Below are 22,059 nucleotides of genomic sequence, written 5' to 3'. Positions count from 1 at the left end.
TTTATAGCAGATTTTGAAAAGGCATCTGATAAAGACTGGATTCTTTCAATTTTCGGTAATTATCTTATAAAACGGGTCAAAATAATGTATAGCAACACCAGGTGTAAAATAGTAAATAACGGCTACTTCTCAGAGTTTTGAATTGTCAAGAGGTGTTAAACAAGGGTATCCGCTGTCACCATATCTATTCATTATAAAATCAGATCCAATAACAACATTAGAGGATTAGAAATCCAAGGCTTAAAAACAAAAGGTGTCCATGTATGCCGATGACTCAAGTTTTATGTTAAGTCCGCAAGCTAGATCCCTGCAACGTCTCATTCAAGATCTAGATAACTTTTCTGTACTCTCTGGACTAAAACCTAAATTTGATAAGTGTACAATATTACATATCAGATCCTTAAAAAATACAACTTTTACATTACCTTGCAGCTTACCTATAAAATGGGCTGATGGTGAAGTAGACATACTCTGTATTCATATCACAAAATATATAAATAAGCTCTCCACAATGAATTTCAATTGAAAACTTGTAAAAATAGACAAGATCCTGCAACCATGTTGAGGTATGTAAAAATTGCCCTGATTAACTCCTTAGTCATATCAGTTTACTCACTTAAGGCACTGCCTACTGCTGCTGATTCGTTTTTCAAATCATATGAGCAAAATATACTTAACTTTATCTGGGACGCTAAACCAGACAAAATAAAACATGTCTATCTATATAATGAATATTAATTGTGTGGGTTGAGATGAAATAAAAGCACTAAACCTCTAAAAGCTTCACTTATTCAGAAGTTTTACTTTACTTAGGTTACTAAGAAAGGCTCATGCATTGTTTAAAAATGGCCTTTTTGCCTTTGTGTAGATTTCCATGTCTCATTTTCGATTAATTGAAAATGATACTTTGAAAAAGTATCTCTTTCTCAAACAAGTATGGCTACAATTCCAATTTTATCCCCTTGAAACACTACAACAAATATTATGGCTGAACTCAAACGTGCTGGTTGTTTAAATACCTGTATTTATGGGAAATATGTTTGAAAAGGGTATTTTGTTCTTAAATTATATTGTAAATTGGAATGGTAGAGTTATGTCCTTCATGGAGTTATCAGAATTGTACAGAAAGGTCTGCTCAATCCAAGAGAACTGAATTGATTACAGCATTACCCCAAAAATGGAGGAGGCAGGTGGTAGCAGGAGGAGGTAGGGAACTGGTCTGTCTGCCCAATATAAAGGATCAAAACTGGCGGATGAATAAAAATAGCATAAATATATACCAGTTTGTTGACAACTTATAGCATAAATAGGAAAGTATACCAGTTTGTTGACAACTGTATACAAGGATGTTGCCTACTGTGCCATACAGATTGCAAAATAGTTGGGAAGAGATTTTTGATATACCGATTCCATGGTACAGGGTGTATTGAAATATAAAACACAAGATTCAAGACCTCGTGCTTTTTCAGCTAAAATGATTATATATAATTCTTGCCACCAACAAAATGTTGTTGGTGGCAAGAGGATACAGAATCAATAGACCATTTATTTTGGTATTGCCCTCAGGTAGCCTGTTTCTGATCTCAGGTTCAGGAATGGCTGAAAATGCATAGCATAAATGCATAGAAATAGTACTGTTAGGAGATCTGGAGAGACCGAGTCAGTCAATTACTAATATACAAATACTCTTAGTAAAAGTATTTATCTTCAACTCGCAATCTGTGGGTTCTATTTGATTAGATAGATTGAAATTGTACGTTAAACATCACAGCATAGTTGAAAGATATGTGTTGCATAGAAACCCGAAGTGGGTGGCCAGCAGAGATAGATGGGATGGGCTGAGGGTTGGCATGTGGAATTGGAGACAAGTGGGAGTGGAGTTGCTGTGCGGGAGATCGAATGATGATCAAACATAAAAGTAATTTAAAAAAACAATGAAAAGTGTGTTTGAATGACACCGAGGGGCAGGGTTTTTACAACTAATGCCGGTTTGCCCGAGTCTGATGCCATGCGGGTGTTTGTACACATGCATATACACAAAGTCTCATTCAAATAAACGCACACAAGAACTGACACATGCATGTAATAGTGTCAGACATGCATACAAACATATACAGCTGGCATTGCAATTGTGAATTGGGGGGGTTCTTGAGGGTGGGGAATGGAATTATTTGTATTTTTTTTAATTATTCTTGGGGGGTGGGACGGGTCTCGAATGGTTGAGGGACAGCTATTGGGGAACTGTGTGGGGGATCTTGGAGGGTCCGGGTTCACGTTTTTTTGCCTGGTGGGAGATCTGTCAACGTGCCCTTGAGCAGGGCATTGACCCTGGATGCTTCTGTGTGTGTCGCTCTGAATGGGAGTCTGTTGGATGACTTGTAGTTGTTGTATAATGTAGTTGTTGAGCGGCTTCACTGCAAGTATATTGTATATGTTTCGGATATTTTTAATAATATCTTAATATCTCAACTTCATCCTGAACATACTACCTCTTCCTAAACAAGCCTCAGTTAGCCCAAAGACGGCACTACAGGAGAACAGACATCTCTGGCTGTGGTGAGACCTAATAGCCTATCTTCACAAGGAGGGAAAGAAGCACCAGAGAAAAGAGTGACTGACTGTGTGTATAGGAGAGGATCTCTTGACCAGCGATAACTGCCATGTCACATCGCAGCAGGGGGACCATGTAAAACCAGCCTGTGTCTTTATCTAATCAATAACCCCTGGAGCTGGAGCCTGCCCTGGGCTGCCCAGCCCAACTCCAGCCCAGAGGGAGATGTAGGGCCCACAGAGCACAGTAGACTGCAGCAAACACCCAGGGCAGTGACACTGATCACCCCAGAGGAGCCTGCTTCCAGTAACAGGATTATTGATCTGCAGCTATAGTGTGCTCTATAGGGAACCCTACTGGAGGACATATGAATGGGGAGCCTGACTGACTGAAGAGCATATCTCTACACAAATCTCGGTTAACCCAGAACTGAAGTCTCCCATTATTGGTCAGATGCCCGATTAAGTTCTGGGTCCATAAATGTTTAGAGTAGAGCTAGTTGGTAGAGCATGGCGCTTGTAACGCCAGGGTAGTGGGTTCGATCCCCGGGACCACCCATACGTAGAATGTATGCACACATGACTGTAAGTCGCTTTGGATAAAAGCGTCTGCTAAATGGCATATATTATATTATTATTATTATTATATATTATTATTATTATTATTATATTATTATTATATATTATTATTATTATTATTATTATTATTATTATTATTATTATTATTATAGCTAGACCGAGGATCGGAACCAGAACCAAGAGCTCCTCTCTGCAAGTTAGACGGGTTGTTTGTTTAGCAACAAAATCAAGGTGTGCACAACTATGAGGAAAAACAGACAGGGTTGGCATAGACTATTAACAAATGTAAGCTATATTTCATCTCCAATATTTATTGAAAACATATACATTTGCACAATGAGCATGTCACTGAAATTACACCCTTAGTTTGCTAGTGAATTTGACCCATATTAGCATTGACATGAAGTCAGTCAAAACACCTCAAAACAAGATCTATCAATAACACGATGAAACAAACCACTTACGATTCGCCACATCGGAGTTCATCATTCTGCTAACAATCTGGCCATGCAGAATCACAACAATACGCTGACTTCTGCCCCATGGAAGCGCACATATGGTTAGCTGACAACGTCACAAACTATCTGTGGACCAAATGTCCCCTCCCCTTCCGAAATGTGAAAGACGCACCTGTGAAATCGTGATGTCTAAATCACAGGAAATGATGCTGCGCGATATCTCATGCATCCCATTGTATCATGAGATCTACAGTACCATTCATCTTTACACAGTCTGTCTATGAGAGATTAATCTACACACAGAATGCTGATCTGGCATCGCTCTCACTGCTGGACCTGGCATCTGTCAAAAGTCCAATACTTAGCAGAGAACCCCCCCCCCCCCCCCCCCCCCAGAGCCATATGCATGCAGTTGCCACTCCCTCTCACAGACGATTGTCATTGAAATACATCAACCCGCCTCAACTACATGCCAGATCAGTTTCTTTGAAATTGTAATGAAAGTTGTAACCAATTCCTTTTCAGTCACTTAAAACAAAATCAACTACCTAGCTTTTCAAAATGTTAATTCAAACCATTCAGAAAGTTGGAACAAATAACATTCACAATGACTGGAGAGATAAGGAATGTAGGATATGGGGCACAGTCTAAATATACTGCCATTTTATAGTCAGCTCTTGTTTGTTTAATTGTTTGCCGTCTGTTTGTTACCAAAGGACAAAGAACATGTTAAGCACAAGGGACAAAATAACCCCCTTAGGGCAAGTCCAAGTGCAACCTCAACCTCACCACCAGAGATGGCAACGTAAATAAACAATGAAAGGTGGTCTCTGTGTATTCTTAACACCCGTGGCTGTGTGAAGTCTAGCTAGAGTTTACACCGGAGGGAGTAGGGAGTGTGTGTGAGATGTGCCTCTGAGAAGGCTTTGTGTATGTGTATTATGTGTTTGTTTGTTTGTTACTGGACTATTCAGGCAATTAGAGAGAGGACCTGCCTGGACAAGGACAGTGCAACACCGCAGCCATACATACACCTGTAATGAAGTCTCTACTGACAGGTGGACGGAGAACAAAAAAAAAACTGTCCCAGGATGCTTTCCAAATGGCACCCTATTCCCTATACAGTTCACTAATTTTCACCAGGGCCCATAGGGCTCTGGTCAAACTAGTGCACTATATAGGGCCAGAGGGGGTCCTGAGAGAGACACTAGGAGAACGAGGGAGTCTGTTAGAAAGAGCCAATAGCGGTTATCAAATCAGTGAGACTGTGGGTGTGTGTGAACATGAGAGCAGTGGTAACATTCAAAGCTGAGCCAACCATCAGACAGGCCATATGGATGATGTCTAGGCTGGGGTTAAAACAGTGAGTGTCGCTGTGTAAGTGTGTGTCTGTGAGCATAGTAAAACTGTAGAGAGGAGTGTCCGGTACTGTTTTGCGCAGGCTTTATTCATTAGGGGCCATGGCCGATAATTAGCCTAGCTGTTAAAAAGGACCGCAGCCAGTGAGTTCATTAACACTAGAACAGTCATTTGGACTGCTCATGAATTTAAAAATATTATTAGTCTGCCATTTTTAAAATCATGCCCCCCTTCGTCGTTGACTTTTCCCAAATAAGTCTATATAAAATGGGACAGCTGGAGCAAGAGAATATGGCTGCCGTTTTATGGGCTCTTCAACAACTGTGCTATTTTATGTCGTTATTCGCATTGTTAGTCACTTATTTTGTACATAATGTTGCTGCTACCACCACTATAAGCGGTTATATCCAAGTGCTTTGAAAGGCTGGTCATACCTCACATCAACACCATTATCCCAGAAGCCCTAGACCCACTCCAATTTGCATATCGCCCCAACAGATCCAAAGATGTAATCTCTATTGCACTCAACGCTGCCCTTTCCCACATTGACAACATGGGGGCCCCTCAGGAGTGCGTGCTCAGTCCCCTCATGTACTCCCTGTTCACTCATGACTGCATGGCCAGGCATAACTCCAACACCATCCAGTTTGCCGATGACAACAGTGGTAGGCCTGATCACCAACAATGACAAGACAGCATATAGGGAGGTGTCGTCGTGGAAATAGTCGCTCAATCATATTCCTTAGATTCTGGAACTTGTGAATTAAAGAATACTTTATTACAAGGTTACAAGCCGAGTTGGTCCATGGGCCAGATCAACTTGCACCCCCCCTTCACTATTTTACACTGCCGCTACTCTTGTTATTATCCATGCATAAGTCACTTAACTCTACCTACATGTATATTTTACCTTAATTATCCCGACTAACAGGTGCCCCCGCACATCGACTCTGTACCGGTACCCCCTTTCTATAGCCTCGCTATTGTTATTTTACTGCTGCTCTTAATTTGTTACTTTTATTTCTTAAAATTGTTGGTTAAGGGCTTGTAAGTAAGCATCTCACTAAGATCTACACCTGCTTTTATTTGATTTAAAAAACTGTTAGAATTATAATATTACAAACAGAACTGGGGGTTTAACCAGCTTTATGAGAGCATGGCAATTTCTTGTTATGGATTTCCTCCATTGCCACTCCTTTCCCTGACAGTAGCGCCTGCTCTGCTTCTTCCGACAGTGGTATGTGCCGTGCCCAGTTGATAATTACCCCGATAATTGCCTCAAAACTGAACCTAAACTAATTTCACACATAACATTAAATAAATGAAGTATCATGAGGGAGAAAAGGGGAGGATGGCTGAGTTGATGAACAAGGCTTAAGCGAAAAATGCATAATTATGTAATCACCAAATGTGAATGAAAAGGGCTGGCTATTCTATTGCATTGACCTAATTATAATCTACAAATGGTAGGGATGTAACGGTACATGTATCGTACATCGTACTGAACCGTTCCGTACAGGGACCTCTGTTCGGTCCGCACTGTGAACCCGAATGAATACGCACAATGAAACATTTTCCAAATAAAAACACTTGGCCTATAGGCTATGCAGTGTCGTATGCCTCTGAGTAAATCTGGGGGGAAAAAAACTACAATTTCAGGATATTCATTAAAACTAGAATGTTGTAATCAAAAATTCTAATCTTAATTGGCACATTTCAAACTGTCCTTTTGTGAGGCGCAGAGGTGGGGTCGATAAACCAGATTTTGGGAACATTTTGGCTTCCCAGTAGATCACAAATGGCGATTGACAAAGTTGTGGATAAAACATTAACAGTAGGTCACCACGCTCAACGAGAATAGCTTATGTAGCTGCCAAAACCTCAAATATGTTGACATTTACACCAACATCACCCCAGTATACCAGAGCAAGACTGGAACGCAAAGAAATAACATCTCATCGCCTCTGCATTCAAACAGCCAATACCAGCCGATTCTGACTGGCCCAAACTAAACAGCGATATGTGGGCTGTGTTTATATTTTTTTTACAGTCTTTGGTTTATAGCCGCGGATATGCACCCATTCTCGTGGTTGAGAATAGGGGTTTCAGCACCTCATGACAGTGTTCGAGCCACGTTACGAACATTTCAGCAAACACGTAGGACCTGTTTTATAAAAGCAAGCCAAAGCCTTCAATTAATTGGCGAATGCACCCTGTGTTGCGCTTACTTAACAGTGACAGCCACATTATCCCAGAATGGGAAATATACCGTGCTACAGTCAAGCCCCCTTTATGAGTCACAAGTGCGTAATGGTACTGAAGGAGGCAGTGTCATGGCGCGTTCGTAATTTATTACATACGACTGGCAGAAATCTGCTTAAAACATCCCTCCAACTGGGAATTACTAGTGGGAAACTCGTCCATCAACCTGAGCTCCCACTTCTCCCGTCTGACATCCCCTACTAAAGGAAATGGCCTCTAACAGCATTTTCGCCAGTTAAATGAAACAAAAAATTGTTTATAAAAATTCTAATTTTTACAATCATGATAGCTGTACTTTATTTTATGGCTGATGCAGCTTGTCGGCCAAATGCCCATCTGCGTTTCTCAACAATAATAATAATAATAATAAATGCCATTTAGCAGACGCTTTTATCCAAAGCGACTTACAGTCATGTGTGCATACATTCTACGTATGGGTGATCCCGGGGATCGAACCCACTACCCTGGCGTTACAAGCGCCATGCTCTACCAACTGAGCTACAGAAGGACCACAAGTTCATATGACATTAACACATCCAACTGGCATTTACAATTTACAAAATTCCAACCTTCCACATGGTTAAACGCAACAGCAGAGTGGAAACTTGAGACCCAAACATAACAATGCTGAATATTGTGAATTGCATTTACATTTTCCTGCTGTACCGAAAACCCCAAAAGTACCAAACCGTGGGATTGGTGAACCATTACAGTCCTACCAAATGGTATGTACATACATCAGTCCACAGAATCCTAGTAGTTTTATCAGTCTACTCTGGCATACTTGGAGTGCACAGTGAGAGCGTGCATAATTTACAATGGCAAGAAGCCAAAGACAAATGGATGCACATGCTGTGTTAGCGTTGCTACAAACAGTGAATGAAAACAACTCAGACGGGGAAGAAATTAATAATTCTGAGCCTCAGTCTGAACCTACAACTTATTTTTTTATACATTTGCAACAACGTATAAAAATGTGTCATTATGGGGTAGTGTGTGTAGATTGAGGATTTAAAAAAAATCAATTTTAGAATAAGGCTGTAACGTAACACAATGTGGAAAAGGGGAAGGGTTCTGGATACATTCTGAATGCACTGTATAATGATGTTTAGGCTACTGATTTCATAATTTGACCTTGCGTCTTGGTGGTTGGGGCATTTTGATATTTTTTTAATGCTGTTTCATAGTTGTTTAATTAAATTATAACTCTTTATTTAACTAGGCAAGTCAGTTAGAAACATGACGGCCTACCCCGGATGACGCTGGGCCAATTGTGCACCGCCCTATGAGACGCCCGATCACGGCTGGATGTGATAAAGCCTGGAGTCGAACCAGGAACTGTAGTGACACCTCTTGCAATGAGATGCAGTGCCTTAGACCATTGCGACATTCGGGAGCCCAAAACAAAAAGGCACTCCAGTGATATACACTGGATAAAAATATAAACATGTAAAGTGTTAGCCCCATGCTTTAAAAAAAGCTCATTTCGCAAATTTTGTGCACAAATTTGTTTACATTCTAGTTAGTGAGCATTTCTCCTTTGCCACAATAATCCATCCACCTGACAGGTGTGGCATATGAAGAAGCTGATTAAACAGCATGATCATTACACATGTGCCCCTTGTGCCGGGGACAATAAAAGGAAACTCTAAAATGTGAGGTTTTGTCACACAACATAATGGCAGAAGTTTTGATGGAGCGTGCAATTGGCATGCCAACTGCAGGAACGTCAACCAGAGGTGTTGCCAAAGAATTGAATGTTAATTTCTCTACCATAAGCGGCCTCGCAACAGCAGACCATGTCTGATGTCAATGTTGTGAACCGAGTGCCCCATGGTGGCAGTGGGGTTATGGTATTGGTAGGCATAAGCTACGGACAACAAACACAATTGCATTTTATCGATGGCAATTTGAATGCAGAGATACCTTCACGAGATCCTGAGGCCCATTGTCGTGCCATTCATCTGCTGCCATCACCTTATGTTTCAAGATAATACACAGCCGGTGTCACAATGATCTGTACACAATTCCTGTAGGGTGAAAATGTCCCAGTTCCTACATACTCAGACATGTCACCCTTTGAGCATGTTTGGGATGCTCTGGATCATCATGTCATCCTTTGAGCATGTTTGGGATGCTCTGGATCAACATGTACGACCACGTGTCCCAGTTCACACCAATATCCAGCAACTTCACACAGCCACTAAAGAGGAGTGGGACAACATCCCACAATGAACAGCCTGACTAATGTGAAGGAGATGTGTCACGCTGCATGAGGCAAATGGTGGTCACAACAGATAAGCTGTATCACATCCGGCCATGATTGGGAGTCCCATAGGGGGGGCGCACAATTGGCCCAGTGTTGTCCGGGCTAGGCAGTCAACTGACCTCCCTAGTTAAATAAAGGCTAAATAAAAAACAAATAATAATAAATACACAGTAAAAAACAAATGAAAATGCTAGTGTTATTTTTTTTGTGTATTCTAATTTCATAAACAACCAAATTAAAATGTATTACACTGTTAGAATGTTGCCGTCAGAATGACGTTTCCCCTAAGTACCGATCTAGGATCCGCTTCCCCTCCCCAATTCTAATCATATTATAAGAGGGTAAAATACTAAACTGACCCAAGATCAGCGTCTCGGAGCAACTACATCCTACACCACTTAATTCAGCCCAGCATTCATTTGAAGGAGTAAGAATATTAGGGGGGAGGCTGTAAAAATATACAAGATGCTTTTCTTTCCATCCATTCCTAACTCATCTAGATATATAAATCCTGCATGTTATGATTAGTGTTGAAAAAAAGAGAAAATAACGGGAATTTTCAACTGCAAAGTGAGACAGATTGAAGATCAGAGATGCGTGTCTGAAACTACATATGGCTTATGTAGCTGCTCTCCTTAAAATGTAAGAGTATTCCTTCCGCCTTCTGACATTTTGTTATGGAAAAGTAGCTCGGATAAAGATCTAAATGAGAGAGGAGATGCCATGCCTTCAAACAATTCTCAATAAAATGTATGCGTGCCACACTGCAGTTTAACATGGAGTTATTCCTAACCATACGCATCTCTCGCGTAGCAACTGACTGCGGTAGTTTCATGTCCAAAAAAAAAAAAAAGGTGGGACGTGAAGAATAGAAAGAAATACGGAATTTAGGGTGATTGTACCAGAGACCTTGCCATTAGGGACGCAGGCTGTCTATTCCCTATATAGCGCACAACTCTTGACCTGAGCTTTGTTCAGGGAAAAAAATGGTGTCCTGGGGACAATAAAAATGTCTGGGAGGGTTCAAAACAAAAGTTGGGATAGTGGCAGGACGGGACGATAAACATTTTATATTTTTCTGGCCTACAACAGTGGTTCCATACTAAAATATTTAAACACAAAGACTAGGCTGATGAACCAGCCTACAACATTTAGTTAAAAAGTTGATTAACTATGAATAATTCACATTACAGGCACAGCAATGTGTTCACTTGTCTTGCGTGAATGTTCCAAAATGCTATTACGGGAAAACACCATTCTCAAACGCGCACCTGATGCGAGCAGTTTTTAAAAATGGGACAGATGGATATATAGCCTAATGATAGAAACTTAAGAGGGAATCTCTGAATATGCAGCAATAGGATTGTGCCTTACTGCCTTTGGACTAGGTTTTAATATTTTCACGGTATTTTACAAATGTTCCATCCCGAGAATAAATCACTTTTCTCCCAGGTAACCCAGTATTTCCAACCTAAACGGGAAGTGTCATTCAAAAGCATATAAATAGGCTTAGAAACAAAGACAAAAAAAACAGAAAATTTGAGCGTGCATAACTTCTCACCCACCCAGAGTCCATACCTTGTTGAGCCACCCTTTGCAGCAATTACATCTGCAATTCTCTTCGGGTATGTCTCCATAAGCCTGGCACATCTAGCCACTGGGATTTTTGCCCATTCTTCAAGGCAAAACTGCACCAGCTCCTTCAAGTTGGATGGGTTCTGCTGGTGTGGAGCAATCTTTAAGTCATACCACAGATTCTCAATTGGATTGAGGTCTGGGATTTTACTAGGCCATTCCAAGACATTTATGGTGGTGCTTTAGCAGTATGCTTAGGGTCATTGTCCTGCTGGAAGGTGAACCTCCGTCCCAGTCTCAAATCTCTGGAAGACTAACAGGTTTCCATCAAGAATTTCCTAGTATTTAGTGCCATCCATCATTCCTTCAATTCTGACCAGTTTCCCAGTCCCTACCGATGAAAAACATCCCCACAGCGTGATGTTGACAACCATGCTTCACTGTGGGGATGTTATTCTCGGGGTGATGAGGTGTTGGGTATGCGCCAGACATCGCGTTCTCCTTGATGGCCAAGAAGCTCAATTTTAGTCTCATTTGACCAGAGTACCCTCTTCCATATGTTTGGGGAGTCTCCCACATGTCTTTTGGCAAACACCTAAGGTGTTTGCTTATTTTTTTCTATAAGCAATGGCTTTTTTTCCTGGCCACTATCATAAAGCCCAGCTCAGTGGCACATACGGCTTAAAGTGGTCCTATGGACAGATACTCCAATATCCACTGTGGAGCTTTGCAGTTCTTTCAGGGTCATCTTCGGTCTCTTTGTTGCCTCTCTGGTTAAATAAAGTCCACCTGTGTGCAATCTAATTATGTGACTTCGGAAGGTAATTGGTTGCACCAGATCTTATTTAGGGACTTCATATCAAAGGGGGTGAATACATATATATATATGCACATCACTTTTCTGTCTAATTTAAATTCTTCTATTTCTAAACATGTAATTCATTAATTTCACTTCACCAATTGACTATTTTGTGTATGTACATTACATGAAATCCCCCCAAAAATCCATTTAAAATGACAGATTGTAATGCAACAAAATAGGAAACAATGCAGAGGGGGATGAAAACTTTTGCGAGGCACTGTATGTCTGGATTTGATGAGAGCGTTGATCTAAAATGATGCTACCTGAGCCTGATGAGCCATACATTAAATACATTTTATTAGCCCTAGCCCAAATGATTGTGCCATTATTGAATACATACAGTTCAAGTCAGAAGTTTACATACACTAAGGTTGGAGTCATTAAAACCAGTTTCAACCAGTCCACAAATTTCTTGTTAACAAGCTACAGTTTTGTCAGTTAGGACATCTACTTTGTGCATGACACAAAGACAGATGACAGACAGATAATTTCACTTAATAATTCCCTTTATCACAATTCCAGTAGGTCAGAAGTTTACATACACTAAGTTGACTGTGCCTTTAAACAGCATGGAAAATTCCAGAAAATGATATCACGGCTTTAGAAGTTTCTGACTAATTAGTCAATTAGTCCATTGGAGGTGTACCTGTAGATGTATTTCAAGGCCTAACTTCAATCTCAGTGCCTCTTTGCTTGACATCATGGGAAGATGAGCAAAGACCTCAGAAATGTTTTTTGAGACCTACACAAGTCTGGTTCATCCTTGTGAGCAATTTCCAAATGCCTGAAGGTACCACATTCATCTGTACAAACAATAGTATGCAAGTATAAACTCCATGGGACCATGCAGCCATCATACCGCTCAGGAAGGAGACGCATCCTGTCTTCTAGAGATGAACGTACGTTGGTGCGAAAAGTGAAAATCAATCCCAGAATAGCAGCAAAGGACCTTGTGAAGATGCTGAGGAAACAGGTACAAAAGTATCTATATCCACATAATCTGAAAGGCCGCTCAGCAAGGAAGAAGCCAATGCTCCAAAACCGGCATAAAAAAGCCAGACTACGGTTTGCAACTGCAGATGGGGACAAAGATTGTACGTTTTGGAGAAATGTCCTCTGGTCTGATGAAACAAAAATAGAACTGTTTGGCCATAATGACCATCGTTATATTTGGAGGAAAAAGGGGGGTGCTTGCAAGCCGAAGATCACCATCCTAACCGTGAAGCGCGGTGGTGGCAGCATCATGTTGTGGGGGTGCTTTGCTGCAGGAAGGACTGGTGTACTTCACAAAATAGATGGCATCATGTGGGAGGTAAAATGAAGTGGATATATTGAAGTAACATCGCAAGACATCAGTCAGGAAGTTAAAAGCTTGGTCGCAAATAGGTCTTCCAAATGGACAATGGCCCAAGCATACTTCCAAGGTTGTGGCAAAGGGGCTTACATCACAAAGCCCTGACCATCACAAAGCCCTGACCTCAATCCCATAGAAAATGTGTGGGCAGAACTGAAAATGCATGTGCGAGCAAGGAGGCCTACAAACCTGACTCAGTGTCAGGAGGACAGGGCCAAAATTCACCCAACTTATTGTGGAAGGCTACCCGAAACGTTTGACCCAAGTTAAAACCTCTTAAAGCCAGGGGGCAGAATTTTCACTTTTGGATAAATAGCGTGCCCAATTTCAACTTCCTGCTACTCATGCCAAGAATATAAGATATGCATATTATTCATAGATTTGGATAGAAAACACCCAGAAGTTTCTAAAACTGTTTGAATCATGTCTGTGAGTATAACAGAACTTATGTAGCAGGCAAAACCAACTCGGAACGGGGGCCACTTTTGTGAGTTGCACAAGACGTGATGAGCAGAGCTTTTTTCTTTTCGTTCATGTATTGAATACAGATTGCCCAGTCTACAATTTGATCGATTATTAACGTTTAAAAATACCTAACGTTGTATTACAAAAGTAGTTTGAAATATTTTGGCAAAGTTTATAGGCAACTTTTGAAATATTTTGTAGTGACGTTGCGTTTTTCTAAGCTGTTTTTTTATGGATCAAACGGGCTTTATAAGTGGACATTTTTGACATATACGGAATTAAATGTATTTGGCCGAGATGCATGTAAACTTTGACTTCAACTGTATATGATATAGCTAGCTATATGCTCTCTTGGGTAAATGAAAGACATTCCAGAATGCTAATCTTTGAGTGTGAACTGTATTACTGTACGGTATTATACTGTATTTCCTTGGGCTGGAATTACACGCATCGTTCAAACCATGATAAAGCAGGGAGAGAACATGCGACTGGTGTAGCACATACAGCCTACATAGCTACAAGTACATTTAATTTTGAAATATAAGATCAGATTATTAAACATGCATATATATATACACACACACCATAATATTTCCCATACTGTTATTAGCCTACCTCTTTTTGATTGTTGCTTCATTCCATCCTCACTTTCAACAGTTAAATACATTTGGTTGTCCTTATCTTCATTATTCTAATGACGACCTTGAATAATATATGACTAGAATTAGATGCATAAGGCTTTCACTTCTCCTCACATAATTGAAAGGTTATGGATCTGAATAAAGAACTGCTATCAGCCTACTGACATTGCGCATTCACTCTTCTTTCAAACTACCTGGGTGTGCCATTAGCTGCTGTATTTAACATTCAGCAAACAAGAGCTTGTGTCCCTCTTCGAATAGTCTATTGGTATAAGAACTGCAAAATTGTTATGTACAACAAGCTATTCTAGTCTCACTTTTCCCCCATGGGACTCCCAAGAGCTAAGGAGCACACATTTGGTCTTTATATTACTGTAGCATAGACTACGCTTCAGCAAATGCAGGCCAACCTGTCACAAGAAAAATAAGTTACCATGAGATGATAGGTCTACATGCATCGTGAACTGCGCTCCATACTGAGATGGGCTGTCGGTCTCCACCCTGAGCGATGGTGATTCATCATGCAGAGGCTGTACAGAAGCCAGATTTTGACATTGCATATCATTTAACAGTTCCATTTCACGCCATGCTGTTCATATAAATAATGTATCATCATTTACAGGTTTCTCGCAGTTATTGACTGTTTTCATTAAGATTAACGTTTTTTTCTTAACAAATTAAGTTTGTAATACAGACTGTCTCACAAATATACCAATTACATAAAAAGCACTGCAAATGACCTAGACCCATGTTGGCATATCAAAACAAAAATAAATAAAAACATTGGGACGGTTCCAGTTCAATTTGGGGACAGTTGAAATTGCACTTCGGCACAGTAGCAGGACAGTGAGGAGAAAAAGTTAGTTGCAAGCCCTTGCCTCGTTTTCCCAGTTGCAATGTAACTTGAGCATTTAAGGTACATAGGGGGAGTGATGAGGTCTACAGCAGATTCTCACAACTCAATTGCTGGTTGAAAACGGTTATCTGCCCTTCCGCAAACTTTAGAATTTGTAGTTAATTGGCCTTCTTCGTGGGACACACCCACAAACGGGACCATGCCTGGCTTGCTGAGGAGTTACGGACTCCATCCATCCTAGCTGGAGAGGTGCTCTCATCTTATCTATGAACATAGACTGGGTTCTAACTCCTCTAGTTTAGGAGTCTGCCACTAGCACAGTCAGTGTAGTCAGCTCAGCTATCCCCATTGCCTCAATCTAAATTGGGCAAATCTCACTGGAATAAACACCTCCATTCCTGTCATTATTGAAAGAGATGGTGATATCTCAAAATAGGGCTACTTAAATGTTAGATCCCTTACTTCCAAGGAAGTTATAGACAATTAACTAATCACGGATCAATCTTGATGTGATTGGCCTGACTGAAACACGGGTTAAGCATGATGAATTTACTGTGTTAAATGAGGCCTCCCGTCCTGGTTACACTAGTGACCACATCCCCCGCAAATGCGGAGGTGTTGCTAACAGTTACGATAGCAAATTTAAATTATCCCCCACAAGAATGACTGCGTTTTCATCTTTTGAGCTTCAAGTCATGAAATCTATGCAGCCTAATCAAGCTTTTTTTTTATAGCTACTGTTTACAGGCCTCCTGGACCGTATACCACGTTCCTCACAGAGTTCCCTGAATTCCTATCAGCAGATATTCAGATTTCTGGTGACTAATATTGACATGGAAAAGTCCACAGACCCACTTCAAAAGGCTTTCGGAGCCATCATCAACTCAGTGGGTTTTGTCCAACATGTCTCTAGACCTACTCACTGCCACAGTCATACCCTGGACCTAGTTTTGTCCCATGAAACAAAATATTACGGATCTTAATGTTTTTCCTCATAATACTGGACTGTCGGACCACCATTTTATCACATTTGCAATCACAACAAATAATCTGCTTAGACCCCAACGAAGGATCATCAAAAGCCGTGTTATAAATTCCAGGACAACCCAAAGACTCCTAGATGCCCTTCCAGACTCCCTCCACCTACTCAAGGACAGAGTACAAAAATTGGTTAACCACCTGAGGAACTAAATTTAACCTTGCGCAATACCCTAGATGCAGTCGCACCCCTAAAACGTGGCATAAGAACGTAGCTCCCTGGTAAACAGAAAATAACTGAGCCCTGACGCAAGCTTCTAGAAAATTGGAACGGAAATGGCGCTCCACCAAATTGGAAGTCTTCCGACTAGCTTGGAAAGACAGTACCGTACAATATCAAAGAGCCCTCACTGCTGCTCGATCATCCTATTTTTCCAACTTAATTGAGAATGATTATTTTTGATACTGTCGCAAAGCTAACTAAAAATCCTTCCCCAAGAAGATAGCTTTCACTTCAGCAGTGATAAATTCATGAACTTCTATGACGAAAGGATCATGATCATTAGAAAGAAAATTACAGACTCCATTACAGACTCCTCTTTAAATCTGCACATTCCTCCAAAGCTCAGTTGTCCTGAGTCCGCACAACACTGCCAGGACCTATGATCAAGGGAGACACTCAAGTGTTTTAATCCTCGATCTCTTGACACATTCATGAAAATAGTAATGGCCTCTAAACCTTTAAGCTGCATAATGGACCCTATTCCAACTAAACTACTGAAAGATCTTTTTCCTGCGCGTGGCCCTCCTATGTTGAACATAATAAACGGATCCCTATCCACTGGATGTGAACCAAACTCACTAAGTGGCAGTAATTTAAAAAAACAAAACCTTGACCCAGAAAATATTTTTAAAAACTGTACAATCTCCCCGTTCCTCTCAAACATTTTATAAAAAGCTGTTGCACAGCAACTCACTGCCTTTCTGAAGACAATGTACAGTCGTGGCCAAAAGTTAAGAATGACACAAATACTAATTTTCATATACTCCCTCCAGAATGTTATGGAGAGTGATCAGATGACAGAGCACCACCCTCCTTTTGAAGCATTCAGTCTGTTATTCGAACTCAATCAGCATGACAGAATGATCTCCAGCCTTGTCCTTGTCAACACTGTCACACATATTTCTGCCAGTAAGATTGCACCTAAATCAACCATTTATCAGATCATCAAGAACTTCAAGAATAGTGGTTCAATTGTTGTGAAGGTGGCTTCAGGGTGCCCAAGAAAGTCCAGCAATCGCCAGGATCATCTCCCAAAGTTGATTCAGCTGCGGGATCGGGGCACCACCAGTACAGAGCTTGCTCAGGAATGGCAGCAGGCAGGTGTGAGTGCATCTGCACGCACAGAGAGGCAAAGACTTTTGGAGGATGGCCTTGTGTTAAGAAGGGCAGCAAAGAAGCCACTTCTCTCCAGGAAAAACATCAGGGACAGACTGATTCTGCAAAAGGAACAGGGATTGGACTGCTGAGGACTGGGGTAAAGTAATTTTCTCTGATGAATCCCCTTTCCGATTGTTTGGGGCATCTGGAAAAAAGCTTGTCCGGAGAAGACAAGGTGAGCGCTACCATCAGTCCTGTGTCATGCCAACAGTAAAAGCATCCGGAGAACATTCATGTGTGGGGTTGCTTCTCAGCCAAGAAAGTGGGCTCACTCACAATTTTGCCTAAGAACACAGCCATGAATAAAGAATGGTACCAACACATCCTCCGAGAGAAACATCTTCCAACCATCAAGGAACAGTTTGGTGACGAATAAATGCCTTTTCCAGCATGATGGAGCACCTTGCCATAAGGCAAAAGTGATAACTAAGTGGCTCGGGGAACAAAACATTGATATTTTGGGTCCACGGCCAGGAAACTCCCCAGACCTTAATCCCATTGAGAACTTGTGGTCAATCCTCAAGAGGCAGGTGGACAAACAGAAACCCACAAATTCTGACAAACTCCAAGCATTGATTATACAAGAATGGGCTGCCATCAGTCAGGATGTGGCACAGAAGTTAATTGACAGCATGCCAGGGCGGATTGCAAAGGTCTTGAAAAAGAAGGGTCAACACAAATATTGACTCATTGACTCATCAACTTCATGTAATTGTCAATAAAAGCCTTTGACACTTATGAAATGCTTGTAACTATTCAGTATTACATAGTAACATCTGACAACAATATCTAAAGACACTGAAGCAGCAAATTTTGTGGTAATTAATGTGTCATCTCAAAAATTTTCACCACGACTGTATACGATACACTTCACGCTTCAGTCTGGTTTTAGACCTAGACCCCATCATAGCACTGAGACTGCACTCGTGAAGGTGGTAAATTACCTTTTAATGGCGTCAGACCAAGGCTCTGCATCTGTCCTGGTGCTCCTAGTCCTTAGTGCTGCTTTTGACAGCATTGGTCATGGCATTCTTTTGTAGAGAACGGAAACCCAAATTGGCCTGGTTTAGAGCTTATCTGTCGGAAAAATATCAGTTTGTCTCTGAGGATGGTTTGTCCTCTGACAAAGCAACTACGTTTCGGTGTTCAAGGTTACATTTTAGGACCATTATTGCTTTCACTATATGTTTTACCTCGTGGTGATGTCTTTCGGAAACACAATGTTAACTTTCACTGCTATGCGGACGATAAACAGCTGTACATTTCGATGAAACATGGCGAATCCCCAAAATTGCCCTCCCTGGAAGCCTGTGTTTCAGACATAAGGTAATGGATGGCGGCAATGGTTTTACTTTTAAACTCTGTCAAAACAGAGATGCTAGTTCTAGGTCTTAAGAAACAAAGAGATCTTCTGTTGGATCTGATAATTAATCTTGATGGTTGTACAGTCGTCTCAAATAAAACTGAAGGACCTCGGCGTTACTTTGGACCCTGATCTTTCCTTTGACGGACATATCAACTCTTTCAAGGACAGCTTTTTTCAATCTTGTTAACATTACAAAAATCAGAAACTTTGTCCAAATACAACATTTTCAGACAAGATAGAACGGCCAAAGGGGGCGGTGTTGCAATCTACTGCAGAGATAGCCTGCAGAGTTCTGTCCTGCTATCCAGGTCTGTACACAAACAATTTGAACTTCTAAAAATCCAACTCTCTCATCATTGCCGCCTGCTATAGACAACCCTCTACTCCCAGCTGTGAAGTGATTACCCCCCATCTATCTTCAGAGCTCGTGCTGCGAGGTGACCTAAACTAGAACATGCTTAACACCCCAGCCATCCTACAATTTAAACTTGATGCCCTCAATCTAACACAAATCAATGAACCTACCAGGTACCACCGCAAAGCCGTAAACATGGGCACCCTCATAGATATCATCCCAACCAACTTGCCCTCAAAATACACCTCTGCTGTTTTCAGCGATCACTGCCTCATTGCCTTTATCCGTAATGGGTCAGCGGTCAAGCGACCTCCACTCATCACTGTCAAACGCTCCCTGAAACACTTCAGCGAGCAGGCCTTTCTAATCGACCTGGCCTGGGGATCCTGGAAGAATATTGACCTCATCCAGTCAGTAGAGGATGCCTGGTTATTTTGTAATTTTTTAAATGCCTTCCTCACCATCTTCAATAAGTAGCCCCATTCAAGAAATTTAGAAACAGATATAGCCCTTGGTTCTCTCCCGACCTGCATGCCCTTAACCAACACAAAAACAACCTATGGCGTTCTGCATTAGCATCGAACAGCACCCGTCATATACATCTTTTCAGGGAAGTTAGAAACCAATAAAAACAGGCAGTTAGAAAAGCCAAGGCTAGCTTTTTCAAGCAGAAATTTGCTTCCTGCAACACAAACTCAAAAAAGTTCTGGGACACTAAAGTCCATGGAGAATAAGAACACCTCCCAGCTGCCCACTGCACTGAGGATAGGAAACTCTGTAACCACCAATAAATCCACTATAATTGAGAATTTCAATAAGCATTTTTCTACGGCTGGCCATGCTTTCCACCTGGCTAACCCTACCCTGGTCAACTGCACTGTACCCCCCACAGCAACTCGCCCAAGCCTTATTTCTCCTTCTCCGAAATTCAGTCAGCTGATGTTCTGAAAGAGCTGTAAAATCTGGAAGCCTACAAATCAGCCGGGCTAGACAATCTGGACCCTTTCTTTCTAAAAATGATCTCATGAAATTGTTGCAAACCCTATTACGAGCCTGTTTCGTGTCGTCTGAGGTTCCCAAAGATTGGAAAGCAGCTGCGGTCATCCCCCTCTTCAAGGGGGGGGGGGGCACACACTCTTGACCCAAACTGCTACAGACCTATATCTATCGTACCCTGCCTGCCTAAGGTCTTCAAAAGCCAACAAACAGATTACCGACCATTTCGAATCCCACCATACCTTCTCTGCTATGCAATCTGGTTTCAGAGCTGGTCATGGGTGCACCTCAGCCACGCTCAAGGTCCTAAACGATATCTTAACCGCCATCGATAAGAAACAATACTGTGCAGCCGTATTCATTGACCTGGCCAAGGCTTTCAACTCTGTCAATCACCACATCCTCATTGGCAGACTCGATAGGCGTGGTCTCTCAAATGACTGCCTCGCCTGGTTCACCAACTACTTCTCAGATAGAGTTCAGTGTGTCAAATCGAAGGGTCTGTTGTCAGGGCCTCTGGCAGTCTATGGGGGTGCCACAGGGTTCAATTCTTGGGACGACTCTCTTCTCTGTATACACCAATGACGTTGCTCTTGCTGCTGGCGAGTCTCTGATCCACCTCTACGCAGACGACACCATTCTGTATACTTCAGGGCCTTCTTTGGACACTGTTAACAACCCTCCAGACGAGCTTCAATGCCATACAACTCTCCTTCCGTGGCCTCCAACTGCTCTTAAATACAAGTAAAACTAAATGCATGCTCTTCAACCGATCGCTGCCTGCACCTGTTCACCCGTCCTGCATCACTACTCTGGACGGCTCTGACTTAGAATATGTGGACAACTACAAATACCTAGATGTCTGGTTAGACTGTAAACTCTCCTTCCAGACCCATATCAAACATCTCCAATCCAAAGTTAAATCTAGAATTGGCTTCCTATTTCGCAACAAAGCATCCTTCACTCATGCTGCCAAACATACCCTCGTAAAACTGACCATCCTACCGATCTTCGACTTCGGTGATGTCATTTAAAAAATAGCCTCCAATACCCTACTCAATAAATTGGATGCAGCCTGTCACCAAAGCCCCATACACTACCCACCACTGCGACCTGTATGCCCTTGTTGGCTGGTCCTCGCTAAATATTCGTAGACAAACCCACTGGCTCTAGCTCGTTTATAAAAGTCTTTGCTAGGTAAAGCTCGACCTTATCTCAGCCCACTGGTCACCATAGCAACACCCGCACGTAGTACGCGCTCCAGCAGGTATATTTCACCGGTCATCCCCAAAGCCAACACCTGCTTTGGCCGCCTTCCAGTTCTCTGCTGCCAATGACTGGAACGAATTACAAAAATCACTGAAGTTGGAAGCTTATAATCTCCCTCACTAACTTTAAGCATCAGCTGTCAGAGCAGCCTACCGATCGCTGCAGCTGTACACAGCCAATCTGTAAATAGCCCATCCAACTAACAACCTACCTACCTACCTCTTCCCCATATTTGTTTTTCTGCTCTTTCTTCTCTGTAAATTGCTACATTATTACATCACACTATTGGCCTATTTATTGCCTTACCTCCTTACTTGATTTGCTCACACTGTACACAGATGTTTCTATTGTGTTATTGACTGTATGTTTGTTTATCCCATGTGTAACTGTTGTTTTTGTCCCACTGCTTTGCTTTATCTTGGCC

General features: G+C 41.7%; 1 protein-coding gene across 2 annotated transcripts in view; it reads right to left on the bottom strand.

Moving 5' to 3' along the window:
- The window catches only part of LOC124016896 (probable ATP-dependent RNA helicase DDX31), a gene marked incomplete at its 5' end in the record, with an annotated part of 39,306 nt that overhangs the window by 2,682 nt on the left and 14,565 nt on the right, over positions 1 to 22,059 (bottom strand).

Source organism: Oncorhynchus gorbuscha, unplaced genomic scaffold, assembly GCF_021184085.1.
Source record: "Oncorhynchus gorbuscha isolate QuinsamMale2020 ecotype Even-year unplaced genomic scaffold, OgorEven_v1.0 Un_scaffold_11:::fragment_2:::debris, whole genome shotgun sequence".
NCBI classification, from domain to species: domain Eukaryota; kingdom Metazoa; phylum Chordata; class Actinopteri; order Salmoniformes; family Salmonidae; genus Oncorhynchus; species Oncorhynchus gorbuscha.
Note: the sequence above shows the minus strand (reverse complement) of the source record. Positions and strands in the feature narration are given on the sequence as shown.